Genomic DNA, 16,955 nt, shown 5'->3' on the forward strand with positions numbered 1-16,955 from the left:
TTATACTATTTATAGACTATTAATGTGCATTCAATACATGCAGCAAATAATTTTATTTGTTTACCAGAAAGTCCAACTGGGACACAACCCATTTATAGTGGAGGCCTGGGGAGAGACGTTCCAGATGCATGTCTTTGGAATGTGGGAGAAAACCCACACGAAAGTAGGAAGGACATGCAGATTCTGCACAGAAGGCACCCCAGCGGAGAATCAAACTGGAGAACCTCTTGCTGTGAGGCAACACCACAAACCCGCGGCAGTCAATAAAAAGAACATTTTAAATTCCCAAAGTTTACAAAGGGATTCTGACTGGATCTAGAGATGTCACTGGCCTAATGCAGGCTGAATAAAAGGGAACAGTCATTGAATATAATACCCCCAGGCCACACATCTGTCCAGACGCATGCATTAAATGGAATGTCCACAAAGATATCTTACTAAAAGGATACAAGGCCTAAAGAACATGCCCTAAATGAAATGATTCACAGGCCTGTCACTATACTCAGTACCCTACAGACTGTTAAGAGGTGATCTATGTCTGGCATTCAAAGCATCCTCCGCCAAATACTGACGGATTTACTGTACATCAGCAAGTCAAATGGCATCAGAAATACTTGTTCTAGGGATCTAAACCACTTCTGCAACATCAACAGAATGCCTTGGAGGAATAGGCATATCATTCAGAGACCACAGCTATGGAACAGAGTCCCCATCCATATAAAAGAAAGTTGATCCCTGTTCATTGACAAGTGCAACTTAGATCTCTGGACGGGAAAGAAAGTTTACCCAAGGATTGCCCCCTGTACTACTAATGGACACAAACAGCTCCTAAATGCTTTATCTCTTGCATAATTCCCCTCAAATTATCTATGGTACTACTACAGTTTTTCTCATTAGGAGTAATACATATTTGACCATGGGATGGTAAGGACAATCTATAACCAAATGGGATAGGTTACTTCAAGCACAAAAGGGAAAACTGGCTAGGATGAAAATGGCCTGCAAGGGCAGCTAGCCTAGTATTTACCTATGGACCTAAGCTTATCATACACTTAATACACTTAGACTCCTCAACATGTCATGTCAATCTTCTTTCCACCAATATTTGCATACAGCTTACTGGCAGATGATGACATTGTAGTTTATATGGTCTGCACCAGTGATTTCAAACTTCCAGCCAAAATGCTAGATGCAGCCTGTTAAAACTTTTAATAAAGCCTGCAAAGCCCTTCCTAAATCTGGACCACTTTGAAGGACTAACAATACAGTTTGCAGTCCTTACCACACTGACAAATGGTTATCTTTGCAGCTTGGGTAGACTGCAGCAGCTTCTCTCTGTCATCAACTTGGGGATTGGGAGGGTGGCCTAATGGTTAAGGTGTTTGCCTTACGAACACAAGGTGCAGGGTTTGAGTCTCACAAGGGATAACTGGCTAGGCTTAAAATGGCTCACAAGGGCAGTTAGCTTAGTACTAATCTATGAACCTATTCATTAGACTGACAGTGGAGCAAATGAGAGAAATCTCACATGTAAGCGCGCGCACACACACACTTTCAGGAGCTCAAAATAGAGCAGCAAATGCAGCGCCTAGGTTCTAGGGGCCTACGCTACAGGTCAGTTTGAACTCAACGAAGTAGCAGTAGCAGCTAGATGTAAAAAAAAAAAATAAATAAAGAAGTTATGTACTTACCATAACGCTCCATCTGAGTAGAGCTGCTTCATTTGTCTTCAACCTGTGGGATACAGATCCGTATCGGATCCGAGGCGGCAACTTTACTAGCATCAGCTCCGAGCTCCAAACTCCTCCCCTTACCCATAAATACACCTACACTACTTTCCACCCACAGGTCGAGTTTGCTGAACCTTATACTGATACCCCACCTGAAAAAATACTTGTAACCTATAACTGCAGCCCGTTCATATGCCAAGGTCCGGGGGAAGGAGGGAGGGACGGTTGACGACAAATGACGTAGAACTACTCAGATGGAATGTTATGGTGAGAACATAACTTCCTTATCTGAAGTAGTTTACTTCATTTGGTCTTCAACCTGTGGGACAGAGTCCCCAGCTACTAAACTCCTGGGAGGCCCTAACGGAAGGATATTCCGAAGCACCATGGAACCAAAGGATGCTCTCCTTTTGGAAGTCAAATCCAATTTGTAATGAGAAATAAACGTATGAGATGAGGACCAAGTAGCTGCAGAAGAAATATCCCAAAACACACTAGACCAAAAGGCCGCAGACATAGCCATGGACCCAGTGGAATGAGCTTTCACCTGACCTTGAGGAGATAAGCCTCTGTCCTTATAGACTTGAAGGATGCATGAAGAAATCCATCTAGCAACAGTGACCTTGGAGATATGTTTCCCCCAAAAAGGGTTTATAGAAAGATACAAACAATTGATCAGATTTATGGAAATTTTTAGTCCTGTGTAAACAATCTTAACTGTCTATGAACATCCAAACATGTGGAGTTTGTATTCCATCTTGTTAGAAAAATTAGGAAAAAACAGTCAAATTGATGGTCTGATTGATATTGACTGATGATGCCACCTTAGGAAGAAAGGACAGATTGGTTCGAAGGGAAACCCTATCTTTGAGAAAAAATCATGCAAGGAACTTTGATGGACAAGGCCTGTAATTCTGAAACCCTTTTGGCAGAGGTAATAGCCACCAGAAAAGCTGTTTTCCAAGATAAATATTTCAGATATGCTGTTGCGGCAGGCTCGAAAGGCGGAGCGACCAAAGCTTGAAGAACCATGTTAAGGTCCCATGAGGGAACAGGATCTTTGACTGGGGAGGCGTAACAAAAAGGTGCCTTTAATAAAGGCTTTACACAGTCTGGAAGAGGCTAAAGAGGCAGAATTCTCGCCCACATGAAAATGAGATGTCAGCCAACTGAACTAGCTCCATGTTGAAAAATATCAGCTAGAAAATCAAGAATGGCAGAAATAGGAGCCATGAAAGGGTCTAAACTCCTTTGAGAGGCCCGAAACGAAAAACATTTCCACTTACTGCGATAATCCTTCCAGGTCGAAGACTTATGAGCAGCCACCAAAATAGATCTAACTGAGGAGGATAGTCCAGGAGTCCTAGCAATCACGGGAACTGGAACAGCCAAGTTGTGAGGTTCAAACTGTCCAGATTCGGATGAGGCACCCCTGAAGGGTGTGAAATTAGATCCTGAATGGGATCCAGGATGCAAAGTGGAGCCAGAGAGTGAGACCAAAGGAAGGGAAACCATACCTGGTGAGGCCAGAATGGGGCAATGAGGATCACTTTGCCCCCCAGTCAACGAGCTTTCTGTAGAAACCTCAGAATAAGAGGTACTGGCAGGTAAGCATACAGAAGACCAGGAGGCCAAGCATGAACTAGAGCATCTCTGGGGGACTCCCACGGCAGGGGGTTCAGAGCGAAAAACTCGCTACACTTCGCGCTGGAAGGAAATGCTTAGAGATCGCTGCAAGGTTGACCCAATCTCTGAAGATCTGTTCCACTACTGAAGGATTCAGAGACCACTCGTAAGGCATCAGAATGGTCGGACAGCCTGTCCGCTAGGATGTTGGACCGTCCCGGAATGTGCTTTGCGATGAGAAAGCAACCAGTGGAAATCACCCATTCCCACACTCTCAAGGCCTTGTGACAAAGGGGGTAAAAGATCTGGTCCCTTCCCTGTTTGTTGATATACCAGACCACTGACGTTGTCCGACTGAATTGCAATCGTTCACAGAGGAAGAAATGCATGAAGGGCCTGCAAAGCTAGAAGGACCACCCTCATCTCTAGGACATGTGCAAGCTGGTCTCTATAGGGGACCACAGGCATTGAACTGTCCTGCCCGAACAATACCCATCCCCACCTGAGTGGGTACTGTGGCTTGGGCCGGGGCTGGAACAAAGGGTCATCCCTCCAAAATGTCCGGAGAGTACATCCACCATACGAGGGACAACCGACAGACTCGACTGAGTTGAACTGGATATGCTAATGGCAGTTCCAACAGGGACTATTGTACATCTAGAGTCCACTGCAGAATTCATATGCGTAACTGGGCACACGGGAGAAGAGTTATGGTCGGCGACACTGAACCCAATGGCCTCAACACTGAATCTGCCGTAGGGAGAGGAGGGTGGTATATCAGGGAGACATGCATCCTCAGGTTTTGAACTCTCTCTGAGGTCAGGAAGATTTTGCACTGAAGAGTATCTATCCTGGCGCCAATGTAGTCCATCACCTGTACAGGATCTAGGAGAGATTTGTATGCGTTGATTGTGATCCCCAAACACAGGGCAAGAGTCAGGAAATATTCCCTGGTTTGGGAGAGTAGACGCCTGGTGGGAGCAGTCAGGAGCCAATCGTCCAGGTACGAATAGACCTGAATCCCCTGAAGCCTCAGGTGAGCCACTACCACAGTCATAACTTTGGTAAACACCCTGTGGGGTTGTGGTGAGACCAAAGGGTAGAGCTTGAAATTGGTAATGATCGACTCCTAGCTAGAAGCGGAGGAACCTCCTGAAGCTTCTGTGCATTTCTATGTGATAGTAAGCATCCTGGAGGTCTAAAAAGCACATCAAATCGCTCTCTTGCAGGTACAGCATGATGGACTGTAATGTGACCATCTGGAACTTCTCTTTGGCAACTGACAGGTTCAGGGTAGAAAGGTCCAGTATGGGCCTCAAGTCCACAGTTTTCTTTGGCGCCAAAAAGAACCTGGAGTACAAGCCCGATCCAGACTGATCTTGGGGGACCGTTTTGATGGCTCATTTTAGTAGCAGCTTGGAAATTACCTGTGCTGCTGCCTCCCTTTGCGTGGGTGGTACATCCGGGAGGTGTCTGGGAGATTTGGGGGAACCCAGAAAGGGGATAGAGTATCCTCTGCACATGATATGTAGCACCCAGTGGTCTGTTATGGGCTCCCATACCACTAGGTGTGAGAATAATCATCCCCCAAATGCCTCCAGAATGGAGCAGTCTGGCAACCCCTCAGGGCTGCTGCCCTTGTCTGTCCGAGAAAGGTTCTCGAGACCCAAAATTCCTTAGACCCCCTCTGCCTCTGGGCCAGCGTCCATTCTGTCCCCCTCTGCCTCTGGGAAAGAAGAGTCCTGAGTGTCCCGGAAATACTGTGACTTCCAGAACCACATCATCTTTTGTCCTCTATGGTTCCGGGAAAAGGACCTTTGAGGGTACGAGAAGCGGATCCGATGGCAGACAGCGTCTTCCCGTCCTTCTCACTCTGGACTAATGTCTCTGACGGTCTTACCAAAGAGAGTAGAGCCATCTCATAAGGGGCATTGGAAAGGACGCCTTGAAAGGTTCCGAAAATTGAAAACCTGAGCCAGGTGTTGGGACTCATGGACACGCCAGACCCAGCCGCCCTAGCCGCTCCTTCCGTAGCATGTGAAAGGAGTCGCATGGACGTGTTGGAGACTGCTTTCAAAGTGGCCATCCTCATGGAGAACGAACCTTTGTCCTCCTGCGACATGAACTTGGGGAGAGACTCCTCCAGCTCCTGAGAAACTAATAAGGAGGCCAGTCTCTCTGGGTCTGACAAGAGAATCGGAGCCGGGCCAGAAATGGATGGAGTTCCGAGGGAGGAACTTGGCCTGACAAAGGCGGAGCCGATGAAATGAGTTCCACTCCCTCGGATCCGACACGCAAGCTCTGGCTCCGAGCTGGTCGGATCCAGCAAGCTCCAGGCAGCTGTCAGCGTCAAAGAAGCAGGTACCGTCGGCACCGACCCCCCGACTAAAGCCATCCTCAGATCTGAATACTCTGAACCCGATGGTCGGATTGGAGAAGATATCAGCTGGAAAAAAGGAAGCGAGCTCCCCCCTTCCTGAGGGAGAGGGGGCTGGCAAGACCCCCATCTGAGCAGTGTATGGGGATAAACCTCCTCATCATTCTATCCATATCAACCTCAGACAAGGACTGGGTAGACATCGACGAGGCCACAGACTCCAACCTTGCAGCTCGGTGCACTGAGGCCCTAGAAGCTGAACGTGCCTTCTCCGGCTCTGGGGAGAACCTCTGTGATCGGAGCCAAGGGGAGTTACGGATCCTTAAGGTTTTAACTGGTGAAGGGAGGTCCGGAGACCTCTTAAGCTTTTCCCTTGCCTTCGACTCACTCTCCTTCTCTCTTCCCCTTTTCCACTACACTTCCACAGACTTTTGCACAGGAGGTTGAGTCCCAGCTTGGGAGGAAGGAGAGACGGCCACAGCAGCCGCTGTGACTGAAGACGAGGCAGCAGTCTCAGAAGGGGGAAGAAGGCCTTTTATGGCCGTGGCCTTCCTTTCTTTCATAGCATGAGAGTTGAACCCCGCACATATAGTGCAGTCTACACTCAGATGGGCCACGCCCAAGCACAGAACAGTGTGGCCATCCGCAGGGGATAATTTATGGCCACACTCAGTGCATCTTTTGAAAATAGGCTTCTCAGCCATTCCATCAGAAGAGAGAAAATGTTCAAAGAAAAAGTTATTTCCTTCTCTCTAATAATACCCACTCACCACACACACAAAGAAACACAGAGGGGGGGAGAGGAAACAAAAAATCCATACAACTATTCAAACTAAGCTAACTCCCCTAAAACACTAACTTGACGCACCAAGCGAGGGGAGGAGAAAGGGGAACAGATTCTACCACTACCTAACAATTTTTAAAGAAAAGAAATAGTTTAAAGGTTTTTTACCCACTTGAAACGTTGGAGCTCAAGAGATCATGATGCACAAGGTATACTCGGCAAACGAGATCTGGGGATGGAAAGCAGTGGAGGTGTATTATGGGTAAGGGGAGGAGTTTGGAGCTCGGACCTGATGCTAGTAAAGTCTCCAGCCCGGATCCGATATGGATCAGTATCCCAACAAGTTGAAGACCAAATGAAGTAAACTACTTCAGATTGACTACTAATCAAACCTTTCGCACTTCGGACAGTACAGATCCATCAATGATAGAGTTACCTATAGTGTTTTGCAGGGCTCTACACTGGCAACCACTGCATCAAATGTATGGGTTAAACACCCATTCAGAAAGTTCAATCCATATAATTACAGCCCTCTCTGTAACAAATTATTTCTTTATGTGCATATTAAAATTAACTCATTCCAGTTGGGATTTATGCTGGACCCTCTGAACTTGTTCCTTCTCTTCAATTTGATTGCATCAGTTGTTCAATTTTAACCTTGCATACCCCATATTCACCTTCCCACCTGGTCTCTAGTAAATACAGCCACAAACTTTCCACCTTGTCCACCAGCCATTCCATACAATTATTTAATCATGTTGGTAGCCTCTCTGTACTCCATTCTAACAAAGTCATGACTGCGTGAACAGCCATAATGCACATTTTTAAGAGCAGCATGGAGTGCAATGGCCTAGCTACACTGGGGGGAGGAAGTCTGACCAAACAACAGGGAAAACTACGACATCCCATAACCCTTGTAATTGCAATATAGCTGATTATATTATGGGAAGATTAGGGTTGCCATCTGTCAAGCCACTTTTACCCGCCAATCAGATCATCTCTATTAGGAAATCTAGTTCTGTTGAGAGCCTGTCAGATATTGAGTCATTCTGAATTGTCCATACATTTAAGAGTATGTTCCCATCTTGCATACTGCTTTATCTGCCTCGCTCAGGTGCCATTTAGCCATTGAAGGGCATATGATAGAAGAGGTTTGTTTCATATACGCAAAATGGACGACAGATATTTGAGATGTGCGTTTGTCAATGAATTGCCCTATACACCAAGGTCTAAGACGTTCGTCCCAAATCTATCAAAAGAATGACTATCCTTATTTGTGACACAATTATTAGAGGAAAAAGCCAGACAAAAAGTTATGTACTCACCATGACATTCCATCTAAGTAGTTGAACTTCATTTGTCATCAACCTGTGGGTATTTGGATCCAGATCGGATCTGAGAAGGCCGCTTTCACCAGCTTCTGATCCGAGCTCCAAGCTCCTCCCCCTTATCCATAATACCCCCGTCTCCTTCCTCCAGATCATGTTTGCTAACCATAAATATAAGCCCAACCCAATGAGATCTTACCACTAAAGATTCTTCCCAAAACCTAAAGCAAGCATGAACAGGAGAGCCACAAAGGCACCCTCTGCTACACACCAGAGTAGGATAATAATAACAAAGTCAGGGGGAAGGAGGGAGGGATGCTTGATGACAAATTAAGTCCAACTGCTCAGATGAAACGTTATGGTGAGTACATAACTTCTTTATCTGAAGTAGTTGACTTCATTTGGTCATCAACCTGCGGGACAGAGCCCCCATCTACGAAACACCCGGGTGGCCCTCATGGAAGGATACTCCGGAGCACAGCATAGCCAAAAGATGCTCTACCTCTAGATATCATACCCAGTTTGTAATGTGAAATAAAGGTGTGAGATGAGGACCAAGTAGCCACAGAATAATCATCATCCAGAGACACCCTGGACCAAAAAGCTGCAGAGGTAGCCATGGACCTGGTGGAATGTGCTTTAACTTGACCCAGAGGAGAAATGCCTTTGTCTGCATACACTCTAAGGATACACTGGGAGATCCATCGAGCAAAACTTTCATTATTGGTTTGCCCAGAAGAGGTCTAGAGTAAAAAACAAATAACTGATCAGACTTGTGAAAAGCCTTAGTTCTATGCAAGCAGAACCTCAATTGTCTATGTGCATCCAACAAATACAATTTACATTCACCCTGTTTTGAAAATCTGGAAAGAAAACATGAAGGCAAATCGTCTGGTTAATATTGGTTTCCAAAGCAACCTTGAGAAGAAAGGATGGATTAGTACGTAAAGAAACCTGATCCTTACGGAAAACCATGTATGGGGCTTTGATTGACAGCGCCTGAAGTTCCGATACCCTCCTAGCTGAAATAATAGCCACTAGGAAGACAGTTTTCCAGGATAAAAATTGAAGGTCTACTGATGCTGTGGGCTCAAAGGGTGGAGAAACCAAAGCCTGTAAGACAAGAGTGAGGTCTCAAGAAGGTGTAGGATCTTTCACCAGGGGGTCTTAAAAGAAATGCACCCTTAATGAAGGTTTTACAAAGTCTAGAAGTAGCTAGGGAAAAGTACAGTTTTGTACCTACCATAAATGTAGATGTCCGATAGGTATGCATCTGCAGTCATCACATATGGGTTGTCCTGCCTCAGGCAGCCCTTCGGTCGGCCGGACTCCAAAGTCCTTCAAGGATGCATCTGCAGTCATCACATATGGGTAGAATACCATAGCCAATCTGGGGGTGGAGGATCTATGTAAAGGATGGTGTAGCTAAAAGGCCCTGCAGGACTGCTGTAGCAAAGCCTGCTCTGGATCTGGAGTATAAAGGTAAATTGTAATGCTTGGAAAATGTATGCACGGAGCTCCATGTAGCAGCTTCTAAAATGTCCTTGGTAGCCACCCCTCTTAAGAAGGCTGTGAAGGTGGCTGTGGCTCTGGTCGAATGAGGTCTAATGCTAGCTGGCACAGTTTTTCCATGAAAGGAGCAACAAAAACGAATGCAGTTTCCTATCCATTTAGAAATTGTCCGTTTTGAAATTGCTTTTCCTTGTGCACTAGCAGCGTATGCTACAAACAGCTGGTCAGTTTTTCTGTTACTTTTAGTTCTGTCCAAGTAGTAGCGCAACTGTCGGTGTATGTCCAGGGTGTGCAGAAGCTTTTCCCCTTTGTTTTGTGGATTTAGAAAGAAGGTAGGCAGGTGAATAGCTTGGTTTAATGAGACCCTGGATACCACCTTTGGCATAAATGAAGGATTGGTTCTCAAAGAGACTCTGTCTTGATGAAAGATAAGAAATGGCTGCACTGCCATGAGGGCCTGTAACTCAGATACTCTTCTTGCTGAGGTTATGGCCAGAAGGAAAGCAGTCTTCCAAGACAGGAATTGTAGTTCTGCAGATGCTGCTGGTTCAAAGGGAGGCAGTGTTAGTTTTTCCAACACGAAGTTAAGGTCCCAAGTAGCCACTGGTGGATTCCTTGGGGGATTAATGTTTTTAATTCCTCTTAGAAACTGTCTTAGGAGAGGATGAGAGAAGACAGGCGGATCAGTATTGTACTCTGCTGAAATTGCTGAAGCATGAATTTTAATGGAAGAGTAAGACAGGCCATTGTGGAGCATTTCTGTTAAATATTCCAGGATATGTGCCATGTTCATAACTGTTGCATCTAGGCCCTTTGAGGTGCTCCAGGTATGAAATCTTTTCCATTTTGCTGAATATGCCTTTCTTGTGGAAGGCCTGCGAGCTTCCATGATGATATCCTTCACTCTCTTGGATAGCTTATCCTGGTGATGAGTCAAGGTATTTTCCAGGCAGCTAGTTGTAATGTTTTCAGGTTGGAATGCAGTTTTGTAATTGTGCTGTGTCAGGAGAAGCGGCCATTGTGGAAGAAGCCATGGTTTCGTCAGTGACATGCTCTTTAGCAATGGGTACCAGTGCCGTCTTGGCCAGTCCGGAGCTATCAGAATCACTCTTGGCTGCTCTGCCCTGATCTTCAGTAAGACCTTGGTCATTAATGGAAGAGGTGGGAATGCATACACTGTTAGAGTTCTCCAGCTGAAAGAGAGGGCGTCCACTTTCCATGCTTGTGGGTGGTATGTCCTTGAGCAGAATTTCTCCAGCTGATGATTGTGTGGGGAGGCAAAGAGGTCTATGTCCGGTCTCCCCCATGATTGTGTTATCTGATGGAAGATGTCTGGGTGCAGCATCCATTTGTGTGCATCCATGATGTTCCTGCTTACGCTGTCCGCCAGTATATTGTCTTTTCCTGGCACAAACTGGGATTGCAGCTGTATTTTGAGTGTCAAGGAAAGTTCCCACAGATTCATTGCCAGTCTGCAAAGAGGGTAGGAATGGGTGCCTCCTTGCTTGTTTATGTACCACATAACTGTAGTGTTGTCTGTCCTTATTAGCAGGTGGCCTTGATGTAGAAATAACTTGAAGGCCTCGATTGCATGCATCACTGCCAGCATTTCCTTTTAGTTTATGTGCATGCGTAGCTCTTTTTGTGACCATAGTCCTTGAATGCACCTTCCCTCCATGTGCGCTCCCCATCCGTGGTCTGAAGCGTCCGTTGTAATGGTTTGGCTGGCTATTGGCTTGCTGAAGGGCAGACCCCTGTTTGACTGGCTTGCTTGAGCCCACCACAGAAATTCCCTTTGAAGGCATGGGATGAGTGGTATCAAAGTTTCCAAGCTGTGACTGTGCTGAGTCCATAGACTCCTTAGGTACCATTGTAGTTTCCTCATATGTAGCCTTGCTTGAGGAATCAGAAGAATGCAAGAAGCCATGTCACCCAGGGCCAGCAGGATTTTCCTTGCAGTCAGCTGAGTTTGTCTTGACAGGTTTTTGAAGTAATCCGGTAGTTGACTTTGTTTTTCTTCTGTGAGGAAAGCCATTTGGGTGGTTGTGTCTAGATTCGCACCCAGAAAAGTTATTCTTTGGGATGGTAGAAGTCTTGACTTGTGAATGTTGACTGTATATCCCAAGGCCTAAAGTAGGTAGATGGCATAATTCAAGTGTTTTACCAAAATTTGTTGGCTGTCCGCTTGTATAAGGCAGTCATCCAGATACGGGTATATTTGCATCCCCTGATTTCTGCAGTGTGCAATTACTGATGCCAGGCATTTCGTGAATACTCTGGGCGCAGTAGATAAGCCAAAGGGCAATGCTGAGAATTGATAATGCTCTGAACCTGCAAGAAATCTGAGGTGTCTTCTGCAGCTTTGTCTGATAGGGACATGCAGGTATGCCTCCTTGAGGTCCGGAGTTACCAGCCAAGACCCCTTGCCCAGCATGGGAAGGAGTTGCTGTAGAGTCAGCATTTTGAATTTTGGCACAATGAGATAAGTATTTAGTGCGGACAAGTCGAGAATAGGCCTCCATTGCTTTTCTTTTCTTGGAACAAGGAAAAGTCTGGAAATAAATCCTTGGCCTTGTTCTGAGAGGAACCCTTTCTATTGCTTTCATTTGCATTAAGTTGGAGATTTGTTTCAAAGCCTCTGCCCTTTGATTTGGTGGCAGGTCTGGCATGCCTTTTCTTTTCGGTAATGTGTGGAAATGGAACCTATATCCTTTGTCTATTATTTGTAGTGTCCATTTGTCCCTTGTAATAATGTGCCAATTTTCTGAAAATAAGGAAAGCTTTCCGCCCAAAGGTGCTTCCAATTGAGCCCTGGTTGGCGGTGTCAAAGTAAAGTCATTGAGTCTGTCCTTGTGCAGCAGTTGTAGGCCCTGCACTACTTCTCTGGTTGGGAGGCTGCCATTGACGTCCTCTGTAGGAGCCTCTAGTTTGCCCTCTACCTCTGGCACGCCTGTTCTTGCCTCTCTGAAATCTCTCTGTGTCTGGAAAGGACCAGTTCTTGGAATCTTGGTGGTTGGACTTGCATAAAATCTTTGACTGTTTGTACAGATTTTGCCTTTTCTTCAAATTTCTTTAAGACCTCCTGAGCAGTGGAGCCAAATAACTTTTGCTTTTCCAGTGGAGCATCCAGAAGCTTTGCTTTAACATGGTCTGGCAGAGATTGTTCCTTCAGCCAAGCATGCCTTCGTATGACTGCACCTGTCATAGCTGACCTACATGAAGCTTCCAATGCATCATAACCACACTGCAAGAAATGGTTGCTAACCTGTTGAGAGTTATGTACCAGATCCTGAAGTGATTTACGATCTAGGGGTTCAGGTGAAGACAGTTTTTTATGCAATTCATCTAACAAATACTCTTGGTACTGTATCACATGAAATTGACAGTTTAAAGCCCTCATAGAAAGGGTAGCAGAAGTATACACTTTTTTACCCCATTGCTCTAAAGCCCTGGACTCCCTTTCAGAGGGGAGTGGATTTTTAGTAGTGACAGCTGCAACTCCTTTAGGGCCCTGGGAAATAGTTTCTGGATCAGCAGAGTGGGCCTTGTAAAGGAAAAGATGTGATTCCGGGACCCTGTAATACCTATCGGGTTTGGCAGGAGCCGGAGGTAGTGTGTCAGGGGTTGTGCTAGACTCAGTACACATCATCAATGACATTCAAAACAGGGGGAATAGCCAAAGGTCTATGCTGAGGCAAATGCAAGAAGGTCCTTAATCTCTTCCTGGAATCAGAAAATTCCTGGCCCTGCCATTGGAAATGCTCCCTCATAGTGTGCAGAGTTTCCCCAAAAGACAGCTCTTCAGGAGGGGAGGCTGAAGGGATGGATTCCTCTGCATCAGAATCCTTGTAGGCCGAAAAAGCCCCCTCCTGGTAGTCAGAGAGCAGAGCCATCAGAGGCCTCATCTGAGGATAGGGGATCAGAGGGCTCAACCCTGGGCCTTTTTCTGTAGAAGGTTGGGAGCCCCTGTCTGGATGAGGCTGAGAGCCCCCGATTAAGGAAATGAGGCCCTCTGCTAGACTAAGGATCTGAGAACCTGTAGTGGGGTCCCTGAGGGATAACCCTGGGAGGCATAGTTTTTGAGTGTTTAGCAGCTTTAGCCCTTGAGAATGCCTTAACAGACATGGATGCAGGAGGCCTGGCTGCACCACGTGCTGGTGTAGTTTTGTCTAAGGGAATGGTGTTGGAAGGTTCCTGGACACCAGATTCCAATGGAGATTCAATAACTGATACAGTAGTGGCCTCCGGGGCCGAGGTTGTCGGTTGTACGGTTTTGGTGGACGGAAGTACCAAGGACTCTGTTTCAGCCGAGACCGAGACACTCGTGGTAGGCCTGGCCGTGGTTTCAGCCAAAACCGCGGACCGCGTGTGTTGGTCCTTGTCCTTCCGTTTCTTTATTAAATGTGAAGTCGGAGTCTCAGACGGCATATTGTAAGTAAAACTAGCTCCAAAAGATTCCTCTGCAAACTCCGCCCGACGTCTTAGAGTGCGTCGGTTGAAGGAAGCACAGGCGGAACAGGCCGAGACGTCGTGGTCTGGGCCTAGGCAAGGTAGGCAATATGAGTGGAAATCCTTATGAGGTATTTGTTTCCCACAAGTTAAGCAATTATTAATTTTTGTCTGACATCGGCTGAGGCAAGAAAGAGTCCCCAACGGGGTACTTAGCTTTTGAAGTCTTCGGGTTTAACTGAATTACAGGAGCTGGCCGACCGGCACTTGCGAACTGCTTCTGCTTCGGGCACCACGCGGCAAGAAAGACTGAGGAAGATGGCGTCTGCTGACGTTTTTATACCCCAGGCGCTCTGACGTCGGGGGAAAGGGCGATATCAGCCGACGCCGGACCAGGACTTTGGAATCTGGCCAACCGAAGGGCTGCCTGAGGCAGGACAACCCATATGTGATGACTGCAGATGCATCCTTGAAGGACATCCATGTTTTCACCCATGTGGATGTCAGAAATGGCAGCCAGTTGAACATTCACAGTAGAAGAGCTAGCGCTCTGATGACATATATTCGCCAAGAATTCCAACACTGCCTGGACTGGGGCTGTGAAAGAATCCAGGTCCCTCTGAGTGTCCCAAAGAGAAAAAAGTTTCCACTTGCTATGGTAAAGCTTACCGGTGGATGATTTGTGAGCCGACACCAGAATAGACTTAACTGGTGAGGTTAAACCGGAGTCCTAGCTATCAATGGAACTGGAGCAGCCAAGCAAGATCCATGGAGGAACTACCGGATGATCAAGGGAACTGGAGCAGCCGAGCAAGATCCATGGAGGAACTACCAGATGAGACCAAAGGGAAGGAAACCAGACTTGCCGAACCCAGAACGGGGCAATGAGGATTACTTTGGCTCCCCAGCCTGCGAGTTTTCAGAAGAAACTTCAGTAAAAGAGGTAACGGGGGTAAGCATAGATAAGACCAGGAGGTTAAATATGGACTAGAGCGTCCCTGGGGGGTCAGAGCAAAGAACTCACTGCACTTCACATTGGAAGGAGATGCGAAGAGATCACAGCAAGGTCAACCCCACTCGAGTAAGATCTGCTCCACTACAGAAGGATTCAGAGACCACTTGTAAGTTATTAGAATAGCCCTGCTCAGTTTTTTCCGCTAGTATGTTGGACCGCCCCAGAATATGCATTACTACTAGAAAACGGCCTGTGGAAATCTCCCATTCTGACACTCTCAAGGCCGTGCGACAAAGGGGGTAAGATCTGGTTCCTCCCTGCTTGTTGACGTACCAGACTACTGACATGTTGTCTGACTGTATTGCAATAGTTCCCAAAGGGAGAAAGGCATGAAGGGCCTGCAATGCTAAAAGGACTGCCCTCATCTCTAGGATGTTGATATGCAACGTGGTCTCGTTCGGGGACCACGTGCCTTGGACTGTCCTTCCTGAGCAATATCCCCGCCTTCCAGCTGGGAGGTGACCGTTGTCACTGTCTTGGGGAGGGGCTGCAATAAATGGGCATCCCTCGACTAGGTCTGAGGAGTGCATCCACCAGAGGAGAGACTCCCTGCAAGCCCTGCTTATGCATATAGAGTAAGTCAATGGTAGGTCTAACAGATACCACTGGACTGGTAACGTCCACTGCAGAACCTGCATATGTAGGGAAGCACATGGAATACGACTGATTGCAGCTGCCATGGAACCAAGAGCTCGTAACACCGCCTCTGCAGAGGGAAGACGAGATTGGATGAAGTAAGACACATGGAGACGTAAGCTCCAAACTCTCCCTGGGGTGAGATAGACCTTCATCCAAACTGAGTCTACTCATGCCCCTATAAATTCCAGAGTTTGGACCGGATTCAGAGATGATTTGTGTGTGTTGACTGTGATCCCCAGAAGACTCATTAACCTCAGAAAGTAGTCTTTGGTTAGAAAAAGTAGACACTTGGTGTTGGCAGCAAGGAGCCAATAGTCCACGTATGGAAAGACCTGTATTCCCTGAAGCCGCAGGTGAGCCACTACTACTGCCATAACCTTGGTGAACACCCTGGGGGCTGTGGTGAGACCAAAGCAGAGGGCTCGAAAAGTATAATTGTGTACACTTACCATAAATGTAGATGTTAGAGTGTATTCACTGTTGCAGTCATCACATTTGGGTTACCTGCTTGCAGTAGCCTTCAGTCGCCTGATTATCAAAGTCTTGGGTCCTGCGTCGGTTGCTGTCATCTTCCATCATGACGTCAGGAGTATAAAGCATGCAGCAGATGCCATTACATCAGTTTTCCTTGCCGCAGATGTTAGGTGCCCCCCTAATGGGAAGCAATTAAATATATATACAAGATTACACCTCCAACAAAAAAGCAAATACACCAAAACGTTTGAATTATAATAAAAAGGACTAGAGGTACAGCCAAAAGAAGTCAGGGGGCTGGAGGGAGAGTAACCAGGACTGCAACAGTGAATACACTCAAACATCTACATTTATGGTAAGTGTAAACAACTGTAGTATGCTATTCGTATTTCACTGTTGCAGTCATCACATTTGGGTAGATTCCCAAAGCTAAGGATAGGAGGAGGAAATTGGATAGCATTAGGACCAGCTATAAGGCAAGGCCCTGGAAGACTGCAGTGGCAAAGCCAGCTCTGGACTTAAAGAAAATTGGCAAGTGGTAATGCTTGGTGAAGGTATGTGCAGAACTCCTGGTAGAAGCTTCTAGGATGTCCCTGGTAGGGACACATTGGAAAAAGGCTGTAGAAGTAGATGCAGCCCTGGTTGAGTGTGGTCTTATTCCCTGTGGGATAGGTTTTCCATGGTGCTTATAGCAGAAATGAATGCAATGGCCTATCCATTTAGAAATGGTTTGCTTTGAGATGGCCTTCCCCTCTGCCCCTACAGCAAATGCCACCAAAAACTGCTCAGATTTCCTGAGAGGTTTAGTCCTGTCCAAGTAAAATCTAAGTTGTCTGTGCACATCTAAGGAGTGCAGTACACGTTCCCCTTTGTTCTGTGGATTAGAAAAGAAGGTTGGCAAATGAATGGATTGATTAAGAGCCACAATGGATACTACCTTGGGCATGAAGGAGGGATTGCTCCTGAGGGACACCCTGTCCGAATGAAAGATGATGAAAGGCTCCACTGCCATAAGGGCCTG

The 16,955-nt window shown here is 46.5% G+C and overlaps 1 protein-coding gene across 1 annotated transcript in view; it reads right to left on the minus strand.

Annotated features, from left to right (window-relative positions):
• TLK1 (tousled like kinase 1) overlaps positions 1–16,955 on the minus strand; it is a gene marked incomplete in the record, with an annotated part of 2,832,579 nt that overhangs the window by 1,224,215 nt on the left and 1,591,409 nt on the right.

This window comes from Protopterus annectens, chromosome 6.part1 (genome assembly GCF_019279795.1).
Source record: "Protopterus annectens isolate FY-2018-M chromosome 6.part1, PAN1.0, whole genome shotgun sequence".
In the NCBI taxonomy this organism is placed as follows: domain Eukaryota; kingdom Metazoa; phylum Chordata; order Ceratodontiformes; family Protopteridae; genus Protopterus; species Protopterus annectens.